Raw genomic sequence first — 24240 nt, 5'->3', positions numbered from 1 at the left:
GGCTGCCTGAACCTCCTGATCTGAAAAAGCCCTGTAAGACTTGCCTCATAATGTCTTTCCCTGGGATTTAATTGAAGTGCAGAAACTTGGAAAGGTTTCAGAGTGAAGACCACTGATGAGATGAGGTCACTAGCCTCACGTAGGCAATTTGCAGACAATTTTGGATTAACTTAATCAAATATATTTCACTATGAAATCTTCCAGATCATACTTAAGGGCTTCCCCCCTTTCAATGAATGTCATTACTTGTTGTTTTTAAGGCCAAAGTACCCACTTTTCAAGGGACGCGGGTGGTGCTGTGGTCTAAACCACTGAGCCTCTTGGGCTTGCTGATCAGAAGGTCAGTGGTTCGAATCCCCGCAACGGGGTGAGCTCCTGTTGCTCAGTCCCAGCTCCTGCCAACCTAGCAGTTTGAAAGCACGCCAAAAAGTGCAAGTAGATAAATAGGTACCACTCTGGCGGGAAGGTAAACGGCGTTTCCGTGTGCTGCTCTGGTTCGCCAGAAGCGGCTTAGTCATGCTGGCCACGTGACCCGGAAAAACTGTCTGTGGATAAACACTGGCTCCCTCGGCCAATAAAGCGAGATGAGCACCGCAACCCCAGTCTCGTCTGCTACTGGACTTAACTGCCAGGGATCCTTTACCTTTTTTTTTTACCCATTTTTCAGAACACAGTAACATAATAATGTTGGTTTTTGTTATCACATAGCTTAACTACATAAATAATAGTTTTGTTTTCTGAATATTTAATATCTAAAGAGTTAATGGGACAAACCTAAGCCCAGACTGAAGTTTGTCCTTTCAGTAGCTTCAGAGTTCCAGTGAAATATGATTTTAGAAATGTTGACATGTATGTCAAAAAGGGTTTCTGTTTATGTGAGATGGTGCCCTTAGAGTGTGAGATATATATATATATATATATATATATATATATATATATATATATATGATGGAAGACTTAATCTTCTAACTTCATACCTGACAACCAGGCAAAGGCCCAGTTAGTGGGGAAATCTGCATTATTTATCTTTCATTTCATTGAATAATAATTAATAATAATAACAATTTCTATAATATTCATGTTTATAAAATATTGAGTGAAAATAATTAGGACTAAAAATGATGTAATAAATATGAAACCTGTACAGTGGTACCTTGGTTCTCAAACTTAATCTGTTCCAGAAGTCCATTCCAAAACCAAAGCGTTCCAAAACCAAGGCACGCTTTCCCATAGAAAGTTATGCAAAATTGATTAATCCATTCCAGACTTTTAAAAACAACCCCTAAAACAACAATTTAGCATGAATTTCACTATCTAATGAATCACTGCTCCATAAAATGAAAGCAATAAGCAATGTACTGCAGTCACACAATCAATCAGTAGCTGAACTGGGTTCCACACAGTCACGAAAACAAAACAAAACAGCCGCAAAAACAAAAACACAAAATAAATTGCAAAAACAGACAGACCTCAGTGTAACACTCAAAACGGAAATGTGGCACTCAAATTGGAAGTGTAACACTCAAAACGGAGCACATCCGGCTTCCAAAAAATGTTCGCAAACTGGAACACTTATTTCCAGGTTTGCAGTGTTTGGGTTCCAATTTGTTTGAGAACCAAGGCATTTGAGAACCAAGGTGCTACTATATCTTGTTTGCTATTATTGTTTTTTATATGACAGTTCTATATGCTGGAAACTGAGGCAGTGGGGTAATATATTACCAAAAGGTCACATAATTAGTCTAACCACCTATTTTCAGTGACTTTATGAAAGATACATTCACATTTCCTAATCTTGTGGGGAAGGCCCAGTAAGCTCAGAGCGCAAGTCAACCCTTATATGGACTTTGTTAACCAATCAAACTTCGAAATGTAAATTTATTTGGTTTAAATCATTTATATCCCACTCTTCATCCCTAAAAAGAACAGAGCGAAATGCACTCAGACACAAAGAGAGAAAGGAAAACCTTAAAGTGAAAATATCTAGGAAAGCTCAGGAGCCTGAGGTTTAAACTACCTTCCTAAATGCAAGCAGTGAAGGAAACAACATTTTACTTCACAACTTCTATTGAACTATTTACAGTGGTACCTCTGGTTAAGAACTTAATTCATTCTGGAGGTCCGTTCTTAACCTGAAACTGTTCTTAACCTGAAGCACCACTTTAGCTAATGGGGCCTCCTGCTGCCGCCACCACGTAATTTCTGTTCTCATCCTGAAGCAAAGTTCTTAACCTGAGGTACTATTTCTGGGTTAGCGGAGTCTGTAACCTGAAGTGTCTGTAACCTAAGGTACCACTATATATGATTTCTGTGATCCATTTGGGTAGCCTTCATAAACTGACTCATCTTCCATGAAATTTTCCTAAAATACACAAAATACTGTTTTTCCATTTATTATCAATTTTGTAAAATTGTATAATATGTACACACGACAGATGAAGGAGACAAGAGAGACCTTAGTTCCAAATGGTAGGTTTTGGTAACCAAGGTTTCAAGATCCCTGTTGTAGCTTGGCTGTATATTAGAGCTTCTAGACTCACCCTTTGCAGAGATGAGTGACACAAAAAGGGGAGTCTGAGAAGTTCCCTGGAACAGGACTTTGAAGAGCCCAACTTTTGGTTAGTCTGCAGAGCCACAGCTTCCAAAAGAGGGTGGCCACAAACAAAAGACTTATTGCTGCAGAATATTGCCTCACACTGGCATCCTTCAGGAGAGTTTTGGGAGACTACAGCCCAGCCTGGGATGGTGTGGTGGCCTCAAGGATGAACAACCTGCTCCTGTCACACCATTCTCACATGACAAAGGAAGGGAAACTTTAGACTTGATGACCTGGAAATCACACTCCCTCTTCTACCCTTCTTCCCAGCACTTGACACAACTTTGAGTTTTATACTTCGTATGATTTATTTTTATAAACGTTAATGATTAAGTGATATATAAATGCCTCAAACAAACAAACAAACAAACAAACAAACAAACAAACAAACAATGAAACTGATGTTTGCAGTTTAATAGCAATCTGACATTCCTGAGAGATGCTGGTGCTGTTTCATAAAAAAAAACCTTTAACTTGATGAGCCCCATTTAACACAAAGGAATTTACTTTTCAGTAGGCATGTATAGGTTATTACCGTAAACCAGTTTGTGTGGCCATTTGCTTTTTTATCATTTTTATTTTTAAAGAAGGGAATGGAAGAGAAAGCAAAAACACCAAGTTTATGTTTAAAGCACTCAAAATCATTATTATTTGTCCAGACAGATCTAAACCTTTCCCGAGAGCACATGACCAGAAGCGTGGGGAGGTAAAAACTGAATCTGGCTATATCTGTTATAACAAGAAGTCACCCTTTGTAGCAAATGCTATTGACTCCTAAATAGGAAATACTAATTTTAAACATGAACTGATATATCCAGAGGTTACTTATAATTCTGTGATTCTTTTGGCTCATTCCCTGGTTAAGGGTTAGATCATTTCCCACATGGTGAGATAATAAACCAAAGGTGAGATAATAAGCATTTAAGGACTCCAGGCCCTACAAGAAAATAACCATATAATTTGCATAAGACAGGAAAGAGTTCATCATCCTGATGCAGAGAGAAACAATAAATTTTTAAAAGCAAGCTGATGATGTAGCTGTTCAAGGTCCTGAAAATAAAAATAAAAAATCAGTTTGGCACTGTGATCCTAATCATACCTCGCTATGTTTCTGCAACATTCTCCCTGCTTGAATATTATGCTTTTCGTCTTATGCCCTTGTTTGAGATCCCTGGCCTTCTAAATTTAGGTAGATCATGCCAAGAAAGGGCTTTTTTCCTTTTGTGGTATTTGTATGCAGAAAGCTCTTCCTGTGGAAGCCCAACCAGGACCAAATTTAATACCCTTCTAGCATAAAATGAAACAAATCCTTGCAATGCCTGACCAATGCAGATATTTTCTGATAATGCCCTAAGGGAACAATATTTGGTATTTCATATCCTAAATGAACTATTGGTTGACACTTGAAACATAATTATTTAGGTTTGGTTAAATGAGTTCAAATTAATAATAAGTTGTTGCTGATATGAGAAAAGTGCAAGTTTGAAAACGAAGTGAGCCATAGAAACACAGACTGATAGAGTTGTGTATTCCAGCAAATGATTTTGTAGGTGCTGTGGGCAGGTGTTTTGTGTTTTTTTTTATTGTAACTGTCAATACTCACACTCCGGGTACAATGCAGTGTCTGCTTTTTATTATTAAACCCATCTTATTATGGGCCCTCAAACTCTCAGAGACAAAGCAAGCTGCGTCAGTGCAATGTTACTTTTCTAGAGCTAATGCTAAGTTAATCACTGATTCTGTTAGGCGTGCGCACGTGGGTGTGCTTCGCTTATTTGCCAGAGGGAGAGCAAAACATATTAGTGTTAATTATTACAATTTCAATTCCCAGATCACCTGCCTGAAAATTACAGAGAGAGTTCTGTACATGCAGTAATCTACTATCTATCCTCATGACTGGGTAGTCTATTAGCATCCAGAGCTATGCTGGACATGCTAGGCAAAATCTGCCAGAAAGGCAGTTCTTGAATGGTCACATCAGCATTATTAGCAGAAAATTCATCTGTGTTCTTTAGCAATTAAACATTGCTGGAATTGATTGGATTTAAACATTCATTCATCCAGAGAGTAAAATATCTAATTTGTAAGTGAGCTGTTTTTAACTGAATCCATTTTAATGCAGATTCCTGGGCTATTAGAAAAAGCAAGATCAATAAATCCACAGGCCGTAATGGGAAATGCACCTAATTAAAGATGTGTTTGATTTATCAACACTGTTGACAGCTGTAACCACAAATGGAAAAGTGGAAATGTAGGGATTACATATTGTGTTAACCTAACCACTAAAATTAATTTTAAAATACTATGTGTTAATATGACATAGACCACTTTTCTATTACAGTATTGTGACCTTTACATGTTCTCCCAGGCACAAGGAATACACCTGTGCAGCTAGGAGAATGTTTAAATGTGACTAGGGCTGATTGCAGGGTCTTCCCCCACAAAAATCAACACCCTAGTAGGAGAGAGATTCTATGTAATATGTTGCCATATGTTTGGATCATTTATATGAATGCTCTGCCATCTGGGAGCCACTCATTGATGTGTGAGAACATGTGAAAAACTTGACGTCCTGCCACAATTTTCACTAGATATATGGCAAAATTAACCTTACACCTTAGCAGGATTATACAGATAATCCAGCTAGTTCATCTTTATCCTGAACTAAAAATCCCCAAGAACTTTAGCCTTTCTTCCCCCTCTTAGTCACCCTTTTTAAATACCTTTTCCAGATAAATGATACATTTTGGGGCATGAGTTTTAGTGGAACCGTACTTTGTACTTCAAGTCTGCTGTGAAAACTCTGTAGCATGAGGTCCTCAGAATCAGAGTAGTCTGTTGTGTTTGGAGGATTTCTCCAAAACATAAATGGTAGAGGCCATTTATTTTGTATGTCCTTCACATTGTTTCCATTCCCACTGGCTTATGAAAATGGTGACCAATCTGTATTCTGATACATGGATGAAAAATTACACTATATTTAACTTAATGCATTGTTATTGTGCATACTTAATAATACAGTTTCCCTAGTCCTGTAAACAGATTGTCAAGTGTGTATTCCACCCCTCCCCGTACAGTCACAGATGGAGAGGGACATGCCCATAATAGCTTCAAATAAAATCTGTGTACCCACTGAAAAGCATTTTTCAAATGTAGGTCACCCATTGTGAGAACTTGCTAGATGAGCAAGATGGAAATTTTAATTTGTTTTACAATACCAATATCAAATTGTGTGCTTTTATTAAAGTAATTACGTTGCAGTGTAATAAAAGCAATTGTCACCATTCTGTTCTGCTCTCCCTTTTGTAGAAGAATTAATAAGAAGGTGTGGTGTGTAACTCAGTCGAGTGTCACTGAAAGTGAGATACTTTGAATGCTAGATTTGGGCTTAGGTGAGCTAAAGTGACATTCCCACTCAGTCATGTACTAACAGGAGGCTAGACTTGGGCTAGTCAGTATCTCTCCAGTTCAGTCCCAGGAGGCAGTTTACTGTTTGTTGGCTGAATGCAGTAAATATTGTACAATACATTATATTTTAGGGGCCTAACTACACGTTGCAGGGACGCGGGTGGCGCTGTGGGTAAAACCTCAGTGCCTAGGACTTGCCGATCGTATGGTCGGTGGTTCAAATCCCTGCGGCGGGGTGCTCTCCCGTCTTTCGGTCCCAGCTCCTGCCCACCTAGCAGTTCAAAAACACCCCTAAGTGCAAGTAGATAAATAGGTACCGCTTTATAGCGGGAAGGTAAACGGCATTTCCGTGTGCTGCGCTGGCTCGCCAGAGCAGCTTCGTCACGCTGGCCACATGACCCAGAAGTGTCTCCGGACAGCGCTGGCCCCCGGCCTCTTAAGTGAGAATGGCGCGCAACCCCAGAGTCGGTCACGACTGGCCCGTACGGGCAGGGGTACCTTTACCTTTACCTTTAACTACATGTTACTAAAGAAATTTCTGATAGGCTATTTTCTTAAAAGCACTCATAGGGTAGACAGTTTGGCTTGTGGATTTGGAGCTGAAGCTGTCCTTATACAAATCATTCCTTCCTGGTGCAACTATTAACTGTAGGGGGGGGGATGTAAAATGCTTATGTTGTACCCATGTGTTTCCCCCTCCATTCCTAATAGCATTTGTGCCAAACCACCTCCCCACCCTGCGAATGGTGATTTGCGGTTGCTTTTAGGAAATAATAATAATTTTAAAAACAGTTTCTCTCTCATGGAATTTGCAGTTTGGCATTGTGTAATAAATATGCCCTACAAATGATACTTCGTGAATTCCAGCAGAATGGAAGCCACAAGGACGCTGATCCTCAGTATTATGAACCATAGGCTGTTCCTTGTAAAAGCAATGAAAACAAACTTTAACATTTGGAATATACCAAAAGAGCCCATTGCTGGTGTGCCTTAACAGATTAGTTGCAGGAGTTCAGGACCTTGGTTAGCTCTTTCCAGGTAGAGGCTGGATGCAAGGCACTATGAGCAGCTGCTAAGGTATTGGCCTCCGCTCTAGGCTGCAGCCAGGCATGGGCTTTTATAGCCCTGCAGCTGAGGGATTCCTTCTAGCTCTTGACCCCTTTGAGAGAAGCGGTTGACCTTGTGCCCTGTTACTTAGGCATGGGCTCCTGTTGGCCTAGGATCTTCCTGCTGCCCCTGACTGTCTGGCAGTACTGGCTCAACAACACGCGGCTAGTAGGTTTACTGTGTTCTGAATTTCCATGTATGACCACTCTGAAATGAGTTTCCTAGAAGAGCCACAACATAGGCCAAACACACATGCATGTGCACATGTGTACAAACCTAGAGCAGCAGTCATGCATAATGTTCTGGGCTGAGTAGTGGAGAGAAAGAACTTCTGCATGTTCAGAGTTAAGCCCATTACCCAGTATCTCACAATTCTGTGCTGGAGGTATATTATTCTTTTAAAGTATACTGAAACTACTGAGAGCCCAGCTGAAGAATGTGAAAAAGATTCAGTAGCTCACACAACCTCTCCCATAAAGCAGCAGTAGAGTATGACAGGGATTTCTTTCTTAGGAATGGATGCATCTTCATTGCTTAAAGAAAGATGGAATGGAACATTCTAGCCAACCGCAAGATGCTTGCACTTGGTTCCACAAGGAACTAATCTGTGAGATTTTCACCAGTCAGTGAGTCACAGGTTGAAAATTATGATCCTGAAAGGATGAGGTGTAATATCATGATACCGCACAATACGTTGGTTGGATCTCAGCAAAACGTTTTCCAATGAGTGTGATGGATGTCTTTTATTTCCCCTGTTTATAATGGTGTGAAATTGTACAAAGGAACATTTGGGCACCAAGTTAAAGAAATAATATATTCCCATGGTTTCACTGTTCTTAGTGTAATTTAGAAGCACTGAGACTCCTTTCCACCTCAGCATGTTATTTATTTGTTTTTTTCTATTAATAAAATATAATTACAAGCCCCCAAACGAGTGTAGTGAATTACAAAGTGAACATAACCATAGATTTCTTCACGGAAAATATGTACCACCCCCCACCCTTACTCAACTCAAAACTCTGAAAAATAAGAAAACAAGAAGGAACTAGCAGGATATTATTCAAACCAGTGGGATGGAAATATAGTGCACCCTTACATTAATTATTCCTAAAGGGTTGATCTCAATCCCAAGAGCACTCCCTAAGAGCAATAACCAGCAACAGTATGTTCTCAGGCTTAAGATCACAGTGGATGAGCTCAGGTATTGCCAGGATGAGTAGTTCATTATTTGAAATATTTTGATTCCTGAAATCAAACAAAACTTGCCTTAGCCACTCAACATTTATTGTCATTTCATGTTGCAAATATAAATTCAAAATATTTAACTTGAACAGGAATAATGTTAATAGTAATAAAAGAACCGTGCATTTTTTTCCAAACTCCTTTTAGCTGCTATCAGTTACAAATAAATTCTTTTATAGGAATTTTATGGATGGCATATGATCATAAAATAATACACTGCTTTGGTTAGTAGTGCTGCAAATGTTGCAAATAGTTGTGAAAGATGTCTGTAAAGAGTATTTAATGTACAGCACCTGAATAATTTCGTAACATTTGTCTGCTCTACTGTTGTTGAAATCAGAGCACTGCTTTCTTTAAGAAAGCTAGTTCTGTGGAACTGCATGTGTGTTCTAATAATAACTAAATATTGTAAAATAGTTGGTTGCTAATTATTTAAGATTTGGGCTCCCCATAGGCCTCTGCATGGTTGCTGTTGGAATTGAATGCTAGTTTAGATGGACCTTTCGTCTGATTCAATAAGGTACTTCATAATTATATTGTTTGGGCTGCAACCCATACTGAAACTTCTCACCTGGTCACAAAAAGCCTTTATTTATATAATCTTTGATTTTCTAGAATTTCCAAATCTTGTGACATTTGCACAACCATCATTAGATCAGTATCATTAGATCAGAACAAGCAGCATTTACCTGAGCTACCTTCTGGCTCAGGAAGGCTCTCCTCTAGAAAACGCAGAGAGTCCAAGCCTGGCAGCCACTATCAATAGAAGTGGTCCCAGAGATCACTGTAAACTCTTGTTGACTAGCTGGCTGTGTCCATGACTGTGTGCGTTGAATAAATACAAGTGTGAACACCCATCCATCTAAGCCAGGGGTCAGCAAACTTTTTCAGCAGGGGGCCGGTCCACTGTCCCTCAGATCTTCTGGACTATATTTTGAAGGGAAAAAATGAAGAAATTCCTATGCCCCACAAGTAACCCAGAGATGCATTTTAAATAAAAGCACTCATTCTACTCATGTAAAAACACACTGTAATCCTGATTCTTTCCTGCAGTGACAGTTTCCCCCCATGATGTTTTCCCATCCATATATGATGTTATATCCTTCATTCCTACAACTGTTGATGGTTCCCGTCATGCCTTGGGAAAAGCAGTTATTCAAAAGTCACTGCATCACTTTGTCCCATGATTTGGCTTCCAATAAACAAGCTGTCTTCGCCATTTTTCCAGCCTAGGAAGAACGGTCTGAATCCAGACTGCAAATAGTTAATCCAAAAACTTCTATTCCTACAGCTGGTAGACCTTTCCTCCCTGCCGCTGACTTATGGACAATTGTCCTTATCTCAAACACATTCCTTTTTGGATAATGGAGGTTAAGGAGAACTTTGCTCCATATTTTCAAAGTGTAGCATTCCCCACTCTCTTCCCTCTCAGTTCCTTTCTCTCATACACACAGTTCCAGTTTTGTCAAATTCCATATTTATATTCCAATTTCTTCCCTCCTCACTTGTACAGATTTAAAAAACACACACAAAAAACCCCTTGCATACCAGTGCAGGCACGCAGTATCATAAATGCAGAGAAAAACTTGGATATAAGCAAACTGTGGGCTCCCCTCCCCCATTGTCTCTTTCACCGAATAAAATCCCCTCTCAATCCAAACCTTTTAAATCCTTGTAGCTGGGTTCATTTTCGCAGTTTCTTATCTCATCATCTCTAGTACGCGCCTGTACTTTACTCCAATTTTTATATTAAAAAAACCCCAATTAGCAGGGTAACCTGTGCTTCCAGGAACAGGATCGGGGGTTGCGGCAGCCGGAGTGCTCCATGCACCCAGTGCCTTTGCCTGCCCTTGCATTCCATGGGGAAGCGAGTGTCAGACCACCAGGCAAACTCCCGGTGAGAGCCAGGCTCCTTTTCCAATCAAAGAGAATGCAGAAAATGCTGTTCCCCCATCATTTTCTGTTTATCTCCATCTGTCTCTTTCCACAGTGTTGGGAGAGGCGTCCATCCCCTGGCACACAGGAAACAGGAAGCCTTTCCTGCTCACTTTCCACCCCCTGTAATTTATTAATTATTATTATTAGTAGTAGTATTGCCATGCACATAAAGCTGAATGGACACAAATTAAGTGTGCATAAGTTGTGTGCTTACTGTATGCGGCCTGAATTTCATTGGAAGAAAGGTGGGATATATATATTAAAAGTGTAGTGCAATGTAATGTAGATGCACTTCTAAACCTTTCCCTCCCATGTTACAGTTTTCGGGATCAAGGGGGACTTGATAGAAGGAACCTATGACCCATTACTGTAACATGAAAAGGTATAAAGACCATAACATTATCTTAGGCTGTAGCATTACTAAGGGCTCATTCTCATGACCCCATGTGAGGTGGAACATTGTATGGCTTCCCTCAGTAACAATTCCTATAGAGGTATTGTCCAGTCAGACACTGCAGTTGTAACGTTTGTATAACAACCAGTTAAGTCCGGTCACTATGTGGTTACTTTCTACACAACTGTTGTCTAGCTCAACAGCATATAATCAGCTCACATCCCCATGATCAACCTCCACTATACTACTACTATTCCAAGATTTATGGCAGCTGAGGTGTACTATTTCTGAATTCAAATTGATACTGCACTTTATTCTTACTGCAAAAAAAGCTTTACCATTAAGGTTTCAGACTCTTCCCACTCCCCACCCTGAAAGGAGCCCTGCTTTTCTGTTTCTTCAGAAGGTACTGATCCAGGCATATTTCTGGATTGGGAAACCCAGAGGAGAAACTCCTGCAGAAACAGAAGTCCTGTGCTCCTCTGAGGGGATATTATTTTGCTGCATCTCTGCTTGGAAATGATTGAATCATTCAATCACCCCCAGTGCAGAAGCACAGTTGAAGTACTGGCCTCCAGCTGAGGCTCACTGGAAGAAAGCAAGGCCAGCACAGCGATACATGCAGAAATGTATCTGTCAGCCACCTCTGCAAATGGGTACTTTGAGCTCACCAGTGCTCCTAGGGCACCATAATGGTCAGGATACTGGACTAGGGAGCAGGAAGACCCAGGTTCAAATCTGCCCTCAGCCGTGATAGTCACTGGGTGTCCTTTGCCTTGTCACACCCTCTCAGCCTAAGCTGCCAGACAAGGGTGTTTGAGGATTCAAGCAGGGAGCCAGGAACACCACCCCGAGCTACTTGGGAGAGGGGCAGAATATGACAAATAAAAATGCAATTACTTTAGTATGCAGATGTTATTTATATCCTGAATAGAAGTGGTAACCACTACCCAATAGTAGTGTATGAAGAAAGCCCCCTGCCTGCCTTGAAGTGGTCATTTCTAATAACAAGGGACTGTATGCAAGAGTGATGCATAACATACTGTCAGTGTAGTGTGGGGCGTGTCCTCGTGGCACCTGGGGGTGAGGTGGGCAATGTGAGGAGGATGCAACAGAGCAGCCACTTGCCCTTCCAATCACTCGGACCGGGCTAATTTGAAGGGTGCCTGCCTGTTGTGTCCTCCTGGTGCCCTCCTGCCAGCCCCACGTGTCCTCCTGCCAGCCCCACGCTGCTTTGTGAGGCTGGCATGCCGGATCAGATTCACAAAGCGGCGTGGGGCTGTCAGGGGTGGTGTTAGGAGCAAAATGCACCCCCCAAAAACTGCACCCAGGGCAATGGCCCCCCTCGCCCTGCCCACACTACGCCTCTGTGTCCATGCCTGGCTCTTAACAGTGAAAAGTTTAATTATATATCCTTTCCCCGTGTGACGCTATCTTTCATTGATTTTTCAGGGAGGTGAGGGAGAGTGGGATAAAACACTAATTATCAGCCCTTATAGCTATATTTTTCCTCTTGCTTTGTAATGTAAATGAGCTACCTTTATCTCCTTAAAAAAGAAAAGAGGAAGTCAGAGCCTCTATTGGCGTGTCTTCTGCTTTTAAGAGAGGAGGGGTCACCTGACTGCCGCCTCATCGTGCTCTTTTATCTGAGGGAAACCAAGAGTAATAGGTAGAGAGATGGGCATAGAATAGGTCATCACTGCTCAGATGCTTAAAGGACCCTGACTGAAGGAGAGCAGAGTTAGGCTGCTGGTGGGGGGTGGGGAGAGAGACAGAGAGACTCCGGAGCTGCTGCTGCTGCTGCTGCCTGCTTGCCTTCAGAGAGGAGAGAAAACAAAAGCGCTCGGCTGCAGTTTTGTGTTGCTGTGTCTGGCTTTAGCGGAAAATTCTAGACACCCGCGCTGAAAACTCTCAAGCACAGCCGAGGCTTCTTCCCTCTCCAGAAGATTATTTTCTTCCCTTACAAATGGGTTGGATCAGTACAGGTGGCCTCACTACCAGGAGAAGGCAGACGGGCTGAATGAGGACCATGGAAAGGTAGGCGAAAGGCTCTGCCTGGTTTTCCTGCTCTTATTTTTCTCTCCACTCCTGCCTTCCTTTCCTGTATTCCTGCCTGGAGCCAGGGCTTCAGTTTGCTGAGACCTAAAGGGAGAGGGGGTGGTCCAGCTGTGGGCATTTAAATCCCACATTGCCGAATTGGAATTCGTAGCGCTACCTGTAATTGAACAGATGTGGAACCCAAACTTGATCCTGAGTCTCACTTAGCTATATAGAGGATGTTCGGTATTTGCTGTAAAGCTCTGTTCTGCTGTTCTTATGGCCAACCAACCCCTTTCCACTCAGGAAGTATCAGATAATTGTTATGTAGGAAGCAAAAAGCAGAAGAACGAACAATCCAGGGTGCCAGGAAGGCTAAACAGATGCACTGATTATTGGCTCTTTAGCAACAAAGGAAGAATGGACTTTTTGGAGTTTCTTGAGGTGGCAGCATTAGGAAATGAGGGACAATTTTATTTTGACTGTTTGTTCATTTTATGAATGGCCAAGAGGTTAACTTTTGAAGGCTTCCTTCTTCAGCAATGCCAAAATCAGCTTGTTCCTTTAGAGTCACTTTCTGGCTGCTATTAAAAGCAGAGAAACCATTAAAAAAATTACTCTGGTTCCCAGTGGCTTAAAAGCTAGAGCTGGGGAAGAGCCAGGATTTGGTGTTTCAGACTTCTGTGTCCGCTTGAGTGTGACTGTTGTCATGTAAAATAAAAGCTAGCTATATCTAGCAGACCTCAATGCATTTGTGTTCCTTTCATGGTGAATGGTGGATTTCCTTTTGTTCTTGAACATGCCTTTTGCCTCTGCCTTTTGGAACAACAACAAAAAAGCATTGCATCTGAATGCATTGGGGCTTTGTTATTTATTTTAATGTTCGTGAAAGCCATGTATACAAATCTCCCGTTGTATGGTTATGCTCTGCTTGATTCTGAAGTAATCTGGAGGGGGGGGGCGTAAATTGGGAAAAGAGCTGGTCCTGGGGTAATATTGGATGTTTTTAATCCCTGCCACCTGAAATGCATACAGAAGCTTACATTTAGTGGTAGCTGGCATTCAGCTCCATGCCCCACTGAAATCTGCAACACACAACAGAAAGCACCACAAGAGAACACCAGTAAATCAGATTTGTAATGGGCCCTTTAAAATTTTCTCCTTAAGGGATAACTATCTGGGTCCCCCCTTTGGCCAAAGTAGGATGCATCTGACAGTGCACAGAGCAGCTGCATGCTGACATTTTCTCTGGATACTAGTGAAAAATGGCTCCACATCTCTTCTGTAGTTCCATGAAGATGGTCTCTGAGTAGCCGTGCAATTGTTTGTTCTAATCACTGTGCTTTGCTGAGGCTGCCTGTCTGGTTAATTTCAGTTTCCTTGTTTGAAACCTCTGCTGTGTATTGTCAGGGATACTTGGCTAGGAAGAGTGTGGTGGGGGTGGGAAAGGTTGGTGGGCGTTTTTCTCCCCCCTTTAAGTAGGAACCCATGGCAATATGACTGCCTCGGTAGACAGGAAATGTTTATTGCAGACAGGCTGTATGAATTCTGCCAACAGCACCACTTCCGACAGTATTAATGGAAAAGAGAAGTGTGTTTAAAATGTACGTGGCTTAGATAATGCACCACCCACTGGAAAGGTGGGGGTACAAAATGCAAAACAGCACTTACTGGGAGCTGAAAGGTACAAGCACCAATCCTTAGAAGATGGTCAATTTCTGAATGGATAATCATGCTTTTATGATAACATCGCTGCTAGGGAATTCAAAAGGGAAAGCTCTTGGTCGCATACAACTAAACAGTGAGGAAGGGAGAGAGAAATCTTTCTTTATTTTATTTTGCTTGAAGACAGGCTCATTGATGAAAATCACTGAATCAAAGAGCTATTGAGTGCTGGCAAACCTGAAGCATTGTTGTTGGTTTTGTCTATGTATTCTGGATAGCAGAAGCAGGAGAGCTCTTATAAAAAGCACTGTGTTTAGGGAAGGGAAAGGTAGGGGGTGTAGCCTTGACTGCCTTCCCTTTCCTCCATAATGCCATGTGTGATACGATTTGCTGAGCTGTACTGGAGTTGGCTTAAGAGGAAATGGAATCTCCTTCCCACTCCTGCAGAGCCCAGAAAGAGTTAAAGTGTCACAATAAATAGCTACCAGCGAAAGAGTGGGCTAGAGAAATGGGATGGGTAGTGAGGACATGGTATCCAAAAATAGTGGCTAGATGAATTGATGATTGATCTTTGAATGTGAAATTAGCATTTTATAAAAACACAAAGAATACTCAGTACCGAGGCTACAAAATGCAATAGTTTCTATTCAATTTCAGACATGACTGGCAGCAAGCAAGCAGTAATTTTCAGAGCTTCTATTCTCGTGGCACAAATGTGGTGCCAATTACTCAGTATAAAAGGCACAACCCTTCAGATGGTTGTTTAGAAATGGTGTAATGTATCAAAACACTCTTCCCCAATGCATGTTTCAATTCGTTTCCACAGAACTAAAAGCCTGAAGGTGCAGTGTGATTCCAGTTCATCAGAGAAAATGGTGAAAATGGACCTCTAAGTGCACACATGCAGTCTGATTAATGCTTTTATAAACGTAGATAATTTCACCATCATAAATGGCCTATTCAGAGGAAAGTGATGCAATTTACAAGGTGGGGAAATGTAAAAAGAGGACTAGCCATCCTTTACGCCACCAGAGAAACAATAATGTCATGCCAACATCACACACCCCTTACAAACAGCATTTAAATAATTGGAACTGTGAAGGCATTCCAGATGCCTAATTTCAGCTGGCCATGTTTGAGCATCGAGCAGTGCAGCTGCAGCTTTGGATACTAGACAATCCAGTTGATTTCCAACTATGTATGTTCATAAGTGTAAACAATGAAAAGAAAATGCTGCACAGGCAGAGATTAGTTTTCAAATTTGCACTCTTTGTATGGAAGGGTTTGACAAAGCTGAATACAGGCCCCCAAGAAAAGACAGAAAAACAAAGTGTCTGAGAACAAGCTCATTCTGAATAAAAGCAGGCAGACAAGGGCAAATTGTTGACTACCCAGAACATTCTGTTCATCACCAATGTGGTTGCAGTGAGGAATTGTTTATAGCAGAATGAACCATCCAAATCCATTTGCCCAGAAATGGAAGAGGAAATGTTGCATGTTCTCCATTTCCTAATGTGCAAATTAGCTTTGCTGGGCATATTAACTCAGGCTGCAATCCAAGACACAATTATCTGGGAGTAAGTACTATACATTGAATGTTATGGGACTTTCTTCTGAGTAGACATGTTGTATAGGATTGCACTGTAAGACTTCTAATAGTCACAGCACTCCAGATGTTTACTTGGTAAAAGACATTTCCCATTCTTTCACATTTGCATGCTGGGTTGGGGGCAGTGTTTAGCATTAGATTTGGACATTTGAGAGGCTAGTTAGAAGGAAATACCATCTTTAATATGTTCTTTTTCATTTCCTATTACATTTAATGTTCAAAGATAGCAATTAAAAAATGATTCCATTAAGTAAAGTTGCCTTTCCCTTTTCAAAGGCAACTTTGAAATGGCCAGTTTAGGTATTCCGAGAGACTATTCTATTCCTCAGATTAAAATCTTGGGCCTGGAAGAGTATCTTACTGCACATACGTCTCTCTCCACAAGTGGCCATACGCTGCAATAAAGTTTGCACCATCAGGCAGTAAAGCAGAGGCAGATTTAGGGGAACATGACCGATTCGGTTGCACTGGGCACAGAACCTTGGAGGTGCCATAACTATGGTGTAGAATGGAAGGCAGATTGCTTGCCGAATTTTGGCATTGCACATGGTGCTGCTGAAATTTGAGACCTCGGGGTCTGCCACTGAGTAAAAGCTTCGCAGTTAGGAAGCCATGCACTCAGATATAGTCAGAGCATTATATATAAAATCCAAAATGGACAAGTAAAATCAAGGTGTCTCTTTTTGTTGAGAGCAGGTAGCGTTTTTGTTTTTCTACAAATGAAGCTGTAGGAAAACCTTTTATCAGAGTGACGAATATTTGGTAGGGCGACTCAGAAACCAGACAGAGCGGCTCCTAGGGCAGCCTGGGCCATTTGGCCATCTCTGTAGCAAAGCTTAGTGGATTAATCTGCCAGGTAAACCATCTTCTGCTTGCTTCCCTAATATTGAATGAATTTTAAAGTCTTCCTTCTGACTGTCCTTGGGACAGTAAAGAGGTAGAAGCCTTTTTAGTAGTGTCTTGCTTCACAGACAGGTTTACTTTGTGAGAAAGAGCAGAGTGGCCCTCAAAAACCTTGTGGCGTGGATCCTATCCCTCTGATAAGTCTTCCAGCTGAATGCATAAATGTTGGTGGGTCAGAACAATGACAGGCCAACATAATGACTCATTATGCAATAGGAAACAAAGGCTGCTTTCTCTTGCAGAACAAATATGTTTGGAGCATGGCAATACAGTAGACATAATTTTAATCATGGCATGCAGCTAGCCATCAGTTAATTAAAACAAGCAGATGATGGGACCATATTGTTAGTAGTTCAGCACTCCTTTAAAGCACTGGTGCTAGGAAACTTACAGCAAAAATCCAAATATGTGTATTCAGAACAAAGTTCCATTGGATTAATTAAAGTTTTCTCCTAGGTAACTGGTTATAGGATTGAAACCTTAATCTTCAAAAATCTTAGCATGAAGACCACAATAGGGCTGTTGTGTTTCTATGGATTTGTCAGAAGACCTTAGATGTGATGACTGGTGAGGAGGAAATCTGGTTGTAGGAGATCCAGCTGCTTGACTTCAACCCTCAACTTTGTATTTAACTGGAACTGAATAGCTTTACATGTTTTTACATGAAGAAGGTTTAAAATGGGGAGTTCTCCGTGAATATAAGATATCGTAAATAATGCCACATTTTCTAAAATCTCTAGTCTTGTAATGCCTTGCTATGAGAACAACATGCTATTTTGCAGTTATACAGCTTGATTTAGAATCAGATTAGATGACGTCATGTTATAAGTCCAGAGTAAAAATTGGTCTCTTGTGACATGTATAATTTGCAACCGAAAAATGCTGGTGCTACTAAGTGGCTAAATAAAGACAATTGCAGGAAATATTTTTCATTGTGCAGAAATTCAGCCTAAGGCCTTTGTACTTCAAGGATCTGATGTAGCACTATTGCTTGAAATGCTAGGCTAGAAGGACTATTTGTTTGATTCTAATATAACGCATTGTATTTTTATCAGCTGATGTGCATTTGCTAAATAGCATTCTTGCTCTTCAGTTATACAGAGTGTTTGTTGTCAGAATCAATATGCCTGACAATCAGGCATTGTTTGGAATTAGTCATAGTTGTATGCTGGCAAGTAAAAAAAAGGAAAGGTAAAGGATCCCTGGACTGTTAAGTCCAGTCATAGGCAACTATGGGGTGCGGCGCTCATCTCGCTTCAGGCCAAGGGAGCTGGCAGTGGTCCACAGAAATCTTTCCAGGTCATGTGGCCAGCAGGACTAAACTGCTTCTGGTGCAACGGGACACCATGACTGAAGCCAGAGCGCATGGCAAACAGCGTTTACCTTCCTGCTGCAGCAGTTCCTATTTATCTACTTGCACTTTGATGTGCTTTTGAACTGCTAGGTTGGCAGGCTCTGGGACTGAGCAACAGGAGCTCACCCCGTCACGGGGATTTGAACCACCAACCTTCCGATCAGCAAGCCCAAGAGGCTCAGTGGTTTAGACCACAGTGCCACACACTCCTCCTATGCTGGCGTAAAGTAGATGTGTGTGTGTGTGTGTGTGTGTTACCTGACCGTGTGTGTGTGTGAGAGAGAGAGAGAGAGAGACAGACAGACAGACTGACTGACTTTTGGGGAGCTGCACAGCTCTGCTTCTCCCACCTTTCCCCCAGAAGCTTGCAGGGATTGCTTCTGCCTAATTTGACAGGGGATCTCTTTACTTGTCAAGGCAGCATTCCTCTGAATGTCAGTTGCTGGAAATTTCAGGTGCTGTTGCGCTCATGTCCAGCTCGCAGGCTTCCCACAGGCACCTGGTAGTTCATTGGCTTGATCATCTTAGTTTGTTATGCTCTTCTGCTTCACTTCCATACAACCTATTTAATGAGTAGTCATCTTGATTTCTTCACAGGAATATTAGGTGATGTTGGCTTTTTACTGAGCATTCATTCATATTTGTTTACAGAGAGGCTAGATCATGGTTTGTTAAAGCAAGTGTTATCCCACACTTTTCATTGCATTTCCCAATTACAGTGGTATCTTGGTTTACGAATTTAATCCATTCCGGAAGTCTATTCTTAAACCAAAGTGTTCTTAAACCAAGGTGTGCTTTCCCATAGCAGCGGGGACTCAATTTACAAATGGAACACACTCAACAGGAAGCGAAACATTTTCTTATTCCAAGGCAAAGTTCCCAAACCAAAACACCTACTTCCGGGTTTGCAACGTTCTTAATCGGAGTTGTTCATAAACTAAGCTGTTCTTAAACCAAGGTGCCACTATATTTTCCTTATTGCAAAAACTCCCAAGTTAGCTTGAATTGTGCAGCCTGAATTTGCTGGCAGAGATTGAATTGCACTCGAAAATGGCAACATGACGTGCCCTTACCAAGGAAGACTGTGAGTCCTTGCAACAACATGTGGACGTTTCCTTTCTCAAAAATTAGAAGCCCATGTAGATGGTTCACTGGCCACAAATTTTAGGAGTGGCTCATCCATGACTGCACTTGCACCCCTTCTTTTTGACTGTAATGACAATCATATATGGAGCCCCTTTTGGGGCACCTACTGAGGCCCATGCTTCACAAGTGCTAAATGAGCAAGCACTGAGAGTAGTAAGGAAGGCACAAGTGGCAATCATGGCATGCTTTCTTCTTTCCCTTTGAGAGGTGCTATGGACTGGCATTAGAGGGAGATGCAACAATGAGGTAGTTACAACTGTGCACTTGGGATGGGGTGTTTGTTGGTACCAATACAATACTTCATCCTTTCTTCTCCACTCCCCCAGCTCTTTAATCAATTAACATAGCACTGAATCATTCCCCACTCTCTTTCTCACACAGAGACCAAATAAAGATATATAGAGATCTATATCTATCTATCTATATATAAGAGAAATAATTTATGTTGATACCCCTTTTTTATCTGGTTGAGTTTCTTAAACTCTCAGAATGTGAGACATTATTCCCAGCAGACTTTTATTGTACTACGTCATTACTCACTTGCAAATTAATACACACACACACACACACACACACACACACACAACACACACCCCAAAACAAAAACAAAAAAACCAAAACCAGGCGCCCCCACTGGTTACAGAGGCTTGGGGGGGGCTGGTGTTCATTTAGGAAGCTTTACTATTCAGTTCTGCAGATTCAGCAGTCCCGGTGGTTAATCCTGGTTATAACCTTGAGCTGTAAGGAGTGAGGGCATTTAGTAATTATGCTTCCCAACTGTGGATGTTACTGCCTAATACATTTAGAATTGCTCATTCAGTTTGTTCCCTTTAAAACTGAAGTGAGGAAATAGATTTGCTGCTGCTTCTAGGTGTCCTTGACAAGGGTGAGGGATGACTATTGATAAGTTTAATTGACCTAATTAAAAAAAAATTCTGATGACTCTGTTGCTGCTAAAAAGAAACAATTTATTACTTGTTAGCAAAATGTCATCTATCGGTGCAACCATACCTTCTAGAAGGTGCTTAATGAGAGGTGGGGGGAAGAGTGAGAGAGAAGCAGAAGATGGAAAGTGCTGCTTGGATGGGGGCTGGCTTGTTGCAGTCACTGTGGAAATGAGGAAAGTGTGTTCCTGCATATTGGAAGACACATCTGTAATGATACTTGAAGACAACATAAACCAAGAAGGGTATTTGGGCTAGATTATTTTGGTAAAATAGGTAGAGCAATGCCTGAACATGAGGTGTTGACAAAGACAACCCATGATCTGAACCTTGTGAATATGACTCAGAGTTGGAATCCTCTTTTGCCCAAAGTCCATATGTGCAAATTTCCATTTACATCTGAACTGCAGTGTTGTTTTATTTCAAGACTTTATTTTAAACAGCTGTGATCGCATACTGATTATAAAAAAAACCACAGTGTGATATTCAAATGATTGCACATTGACACAGAAATCTTTATTTTAGCAGTCAGAGCTTCAGATGCTCAAGAGCAATTGCAAGATCACGAATCAGTTCAGAGAACATAAACCTACGTCCACATTGTTTTCTTTGTGATAGACAAGGTACTTACCTTGTTTGTGGATATCAGTCTCTGCAAGTAAAAAAAACCCCACACCTTTAAATAATAGTTTGAGAGAGAATATACATTCAAATACTTACTGAAAACACCAATATAAATGCACATGTCTGTTTGTGTGTGTAAGTGCATATTAATGCAAAATGAAATGAATTCTCCATCGCTATTAAGTCTGTAAAACCAGAAATATTTCATTAGCATCAAGAGAAAACTAATGGCTTTCATAGGAAAATGTAAGTGAGATCTGTTACAGGATCACTTAATAATTACCCACCAGCGTTCATTTTTGATCATCAGGTTGGAATCCTTGGCTCAACATTAAAAGTTGAGAGTGAGGGACTGAAGCTGGCCCAGCCTTAGCCTAGTATCAGAAAAAGAGACCACCTGCTCTTGGAGAAGGTGCGTAGCTCCAATGGTCCCAACTCCCCACCTTGGAATTTCTGGCATCTCAGGTAGCACAGTAGGTCAGAGTGGCTGGCTGTTAACCAGAAGGTTGGTGGTTCAAGCCTACCCAGGGATAGGCAGATGAAGGTGATGGACTACATGGAACTGGCGGAAATGACTGGCAGAATCCGAGACCAGGGAGAAGAGTCGGTGGAAGAAGATTGGAAGAAATTTAAAGACTATTTACAGAAATATTGCAAAATTAATGAATGTTAGAATGATGTCAGAATGAAGTTAAGTGGTTTAAGCAGCAATGTTTTAAAGGTGTATGAAAAATGGATTATTAACAGGTGAGAACTCAAAGTTATATTATATTAAGTTAAAGGATTAAGATAAAAACAAAGAGGGAAAGAAATTGCTGAATTAACTAACTGAACTGGAATACAAAAAAGGAAGGTGTGAGGAGGTCAGGGAAGCAAGGAAATGTATATATGACATGGAAAGATTGATGTGTTTTCTTTTTAAATGTTTTTTATATTTTTTCTGTATTTTTCTCTTTTTTATTTTGTTTTTATTTTTCTCTTTTCTTCTAATCTTTTTATTTATGTATTTTTTTTCCTTTGAAAACTTAATAAATATCATTTAAAAAAACAAAGAACAAGCCTACCCAGGGATAGCTGTGGGATTCCTGCCTTGCAGGGGGTTGGACTAGATCATTTGGGTCCCTTCCAACTTACAATTCTGTGATTCTGTACACATCAGAAATATATGCTGAGATTCCCTTGCTTTTGGCTTTCCCACTAAACACATAACTCTGTCCAGCAGCAATGTGGAAAGAAAGAATGTGACCAAAAAGCTGTTTGATCATGCCACCGCTTTGTCTTATTGACCCTACAACTTCTTTGAAAATTGGCAGTGTCTAGTCTTTTGCTCCCAGTATGTTATCATTTGAACAATATCAGTTTTGCTCCTATTAAAAGTGTGAGGGTTTGCTTCAGGACTCTTAACAAGGGCAGTAGAAGAGGCCATTTCCTTAATATGAAGTGTGATATATGCAATGTATATGGTTTTTTGGAGGAGGGAAAGGTGTGAGGTCTAAAATCGTAATAGCAAAAATGTGACTATCTCCTTATTTGTCCATAAAAATAAAACAGTTTCTAAACACTATTCTATTTTAGTCATCTGTGAAATTGTTCAGTGACAGTTCATTATCACATAAAACCTACCTTTTAATCCTTCCTTCCTTCTTGTTGAAATGCATTATAATAGCGATTTCTGCTCCTTTATGTGTGCCAGTGTTCCCAATTAAAATTGTACCACTTAAAACAGTTATCCAGACATTGTGGAGATGGGCTTATATCTCCTAGTCACTGTGGCTACATGGAAAACATATATCAGTAGGTGGTTACCAAATTTTATTTCCAACTGCAATATTTAGTACTGTTATTGAATGCTGCTGCTGGGAATGATTCCATGACCTTCCAGATCCAAGAGGCTATGACATGATTGAAAAGATTTGATTCATCAGGTGAACACCATGTGCAGACCTTTAGATCCTTCTTTGTGTTTGTTTTCTTTAATATTCCTTATTGGTTCATGTTTTCCTTAGTAGATAATACCCATGGTAATAGATTTTTGTTACTGAGTTATGGCTACTTTTGGTGAAGCCAAGGCCATTATTTAAAAGATCCTACCCTCCTTTTACACATGGTCCTTGTCTATTGAGAATGTTAGCCTATATGTGGAAAAACAACCTTTTTGAGGAGAAATTAAAAATGCTGCTCTGTTAGAAGAAGAAGAAGAGGAGGAGGAGGAGTTTGGATTTGATACCCCGCTTTATCACTATCCTAAGGAGCCTCAAAGCGGCTAACATTCTCCTTTCCCTTCCTCCCCCACAACAAACACTCTGTGAGGTGAGTGGGGCTGAGAGACTTCAGAGAAGTGTGACTGGCCCAAGGTCACCCAGCAGCTGCAGGTGGAGGAGCAGGGAAGCGAACCCGGTTCCCCAGATTACGTGACTACCGCTCTTAACCACTACACCACACTGGCCTTGTGTACATTCCCCCCTCGCCAATTTTGTGTTGGTTTAATGGCTTTTGTATTAGTTAACCTACCATGACTGAAAAAAGTGGAAAGAAAAAACATTGTCTTAATTTGGGTTGGAAATGACATTTGTTCTGCTCACAGGCTTGCCTTTCATTCAAGAACTAGTCTTATAACCTTGGGCATTTGTTATAAGAGGTTTGTGTTATGTTCCCCGAGAAAACATCCTATTTTGGTGGTATGAATTTGATTTCACCAATGAAAGAATGAGAAGAGTATATCTGATTTCCAGACTAGTCTTAAAAGAGCAAGGAGACCTGTCATTTTTTAAAACCACCTAAAGGAAGGGTTCACTGAAGGTTTTCAATTTGAGATAGGAAATCTAGATTAAAAGAGCAGCTTTGGAGCATTGCTCTCACAAAGGATTATAATTTGAGAGGAGCAATGGTTTTCATGCTTCATTGTTCAGAGCAGTAATGACTCATCTGAAAGCCTGGATGTGCACAGCCCCCGCCCCCCCCATACAACCTTTGGGGGCGAAGCAGAGAAAAATATTGGCAGCAGCTGCTGCAGGAACGTATGTCTTTCTGCCCATTTGCTGTGCAGGCATCCTGTGTTTCATTGTTATTTCGTTTACTTCCTTGCTCCATTTTTGGTTCTTATTAAAATCTGTTGCTACAGTCCAAAGGTCTGCAGAGATCCAGTGCACTGATGGAGAACCATGAAAGCAGGGATTCTCTTCCTTATCAGAAGATGATTCATAAACTCCTCACCATGAGATGGGCAGGGTGCTAAAGAGAAGAAAGCAGTCCTTGTTTGTGTGGAGTTCCATA

The 24240-nt window shown here is 41.0% G+C and overlaps 1 protein-coding gene across 19 annotated transcripts in view; it reads left to right on the top strand.

Annotated features, from left to right (window-relative positions):
- MAGI2 (membrane associated guanylate kinase, WW and PDZ domain containing 2) overlaps positions 1–24240 on the top strand; it is a 618868-nt gene that overhangs the window by 214922 nt on the left and 379706 nt on the right. The window contains exon 1 of one of the 19 annotated variants that reach the window (XM_081210615.1): positions 12326–12722. The exons of the other annotated variants lie outside the window; for them this stretch is intronic. The gene's annotated coding sequence lies outside the window, so the exon portion shown is untranslated. Of the gene's footprint in view, positions 1–12325; positions 12723–24240 lie in introns of those variants that run through there. 19 annotated transcript variants of the gene reach the window in all.

Source organism: Podarcis bocagei, assembly GCF_964188305.1.
Source record: "Podarcis bocagei genome assembly, chromosome: 10".
Taxonomy (NCBI): domain Eukaryota; kingdom Metazoa; phylum Chordata; class Lepidosauria; order Squamata; family Lacertidae; genus Podarcis; species Podarcis bocagei.
This window is presented reverse-complemented; position numbering and strand designations above follow the sequence as displayed.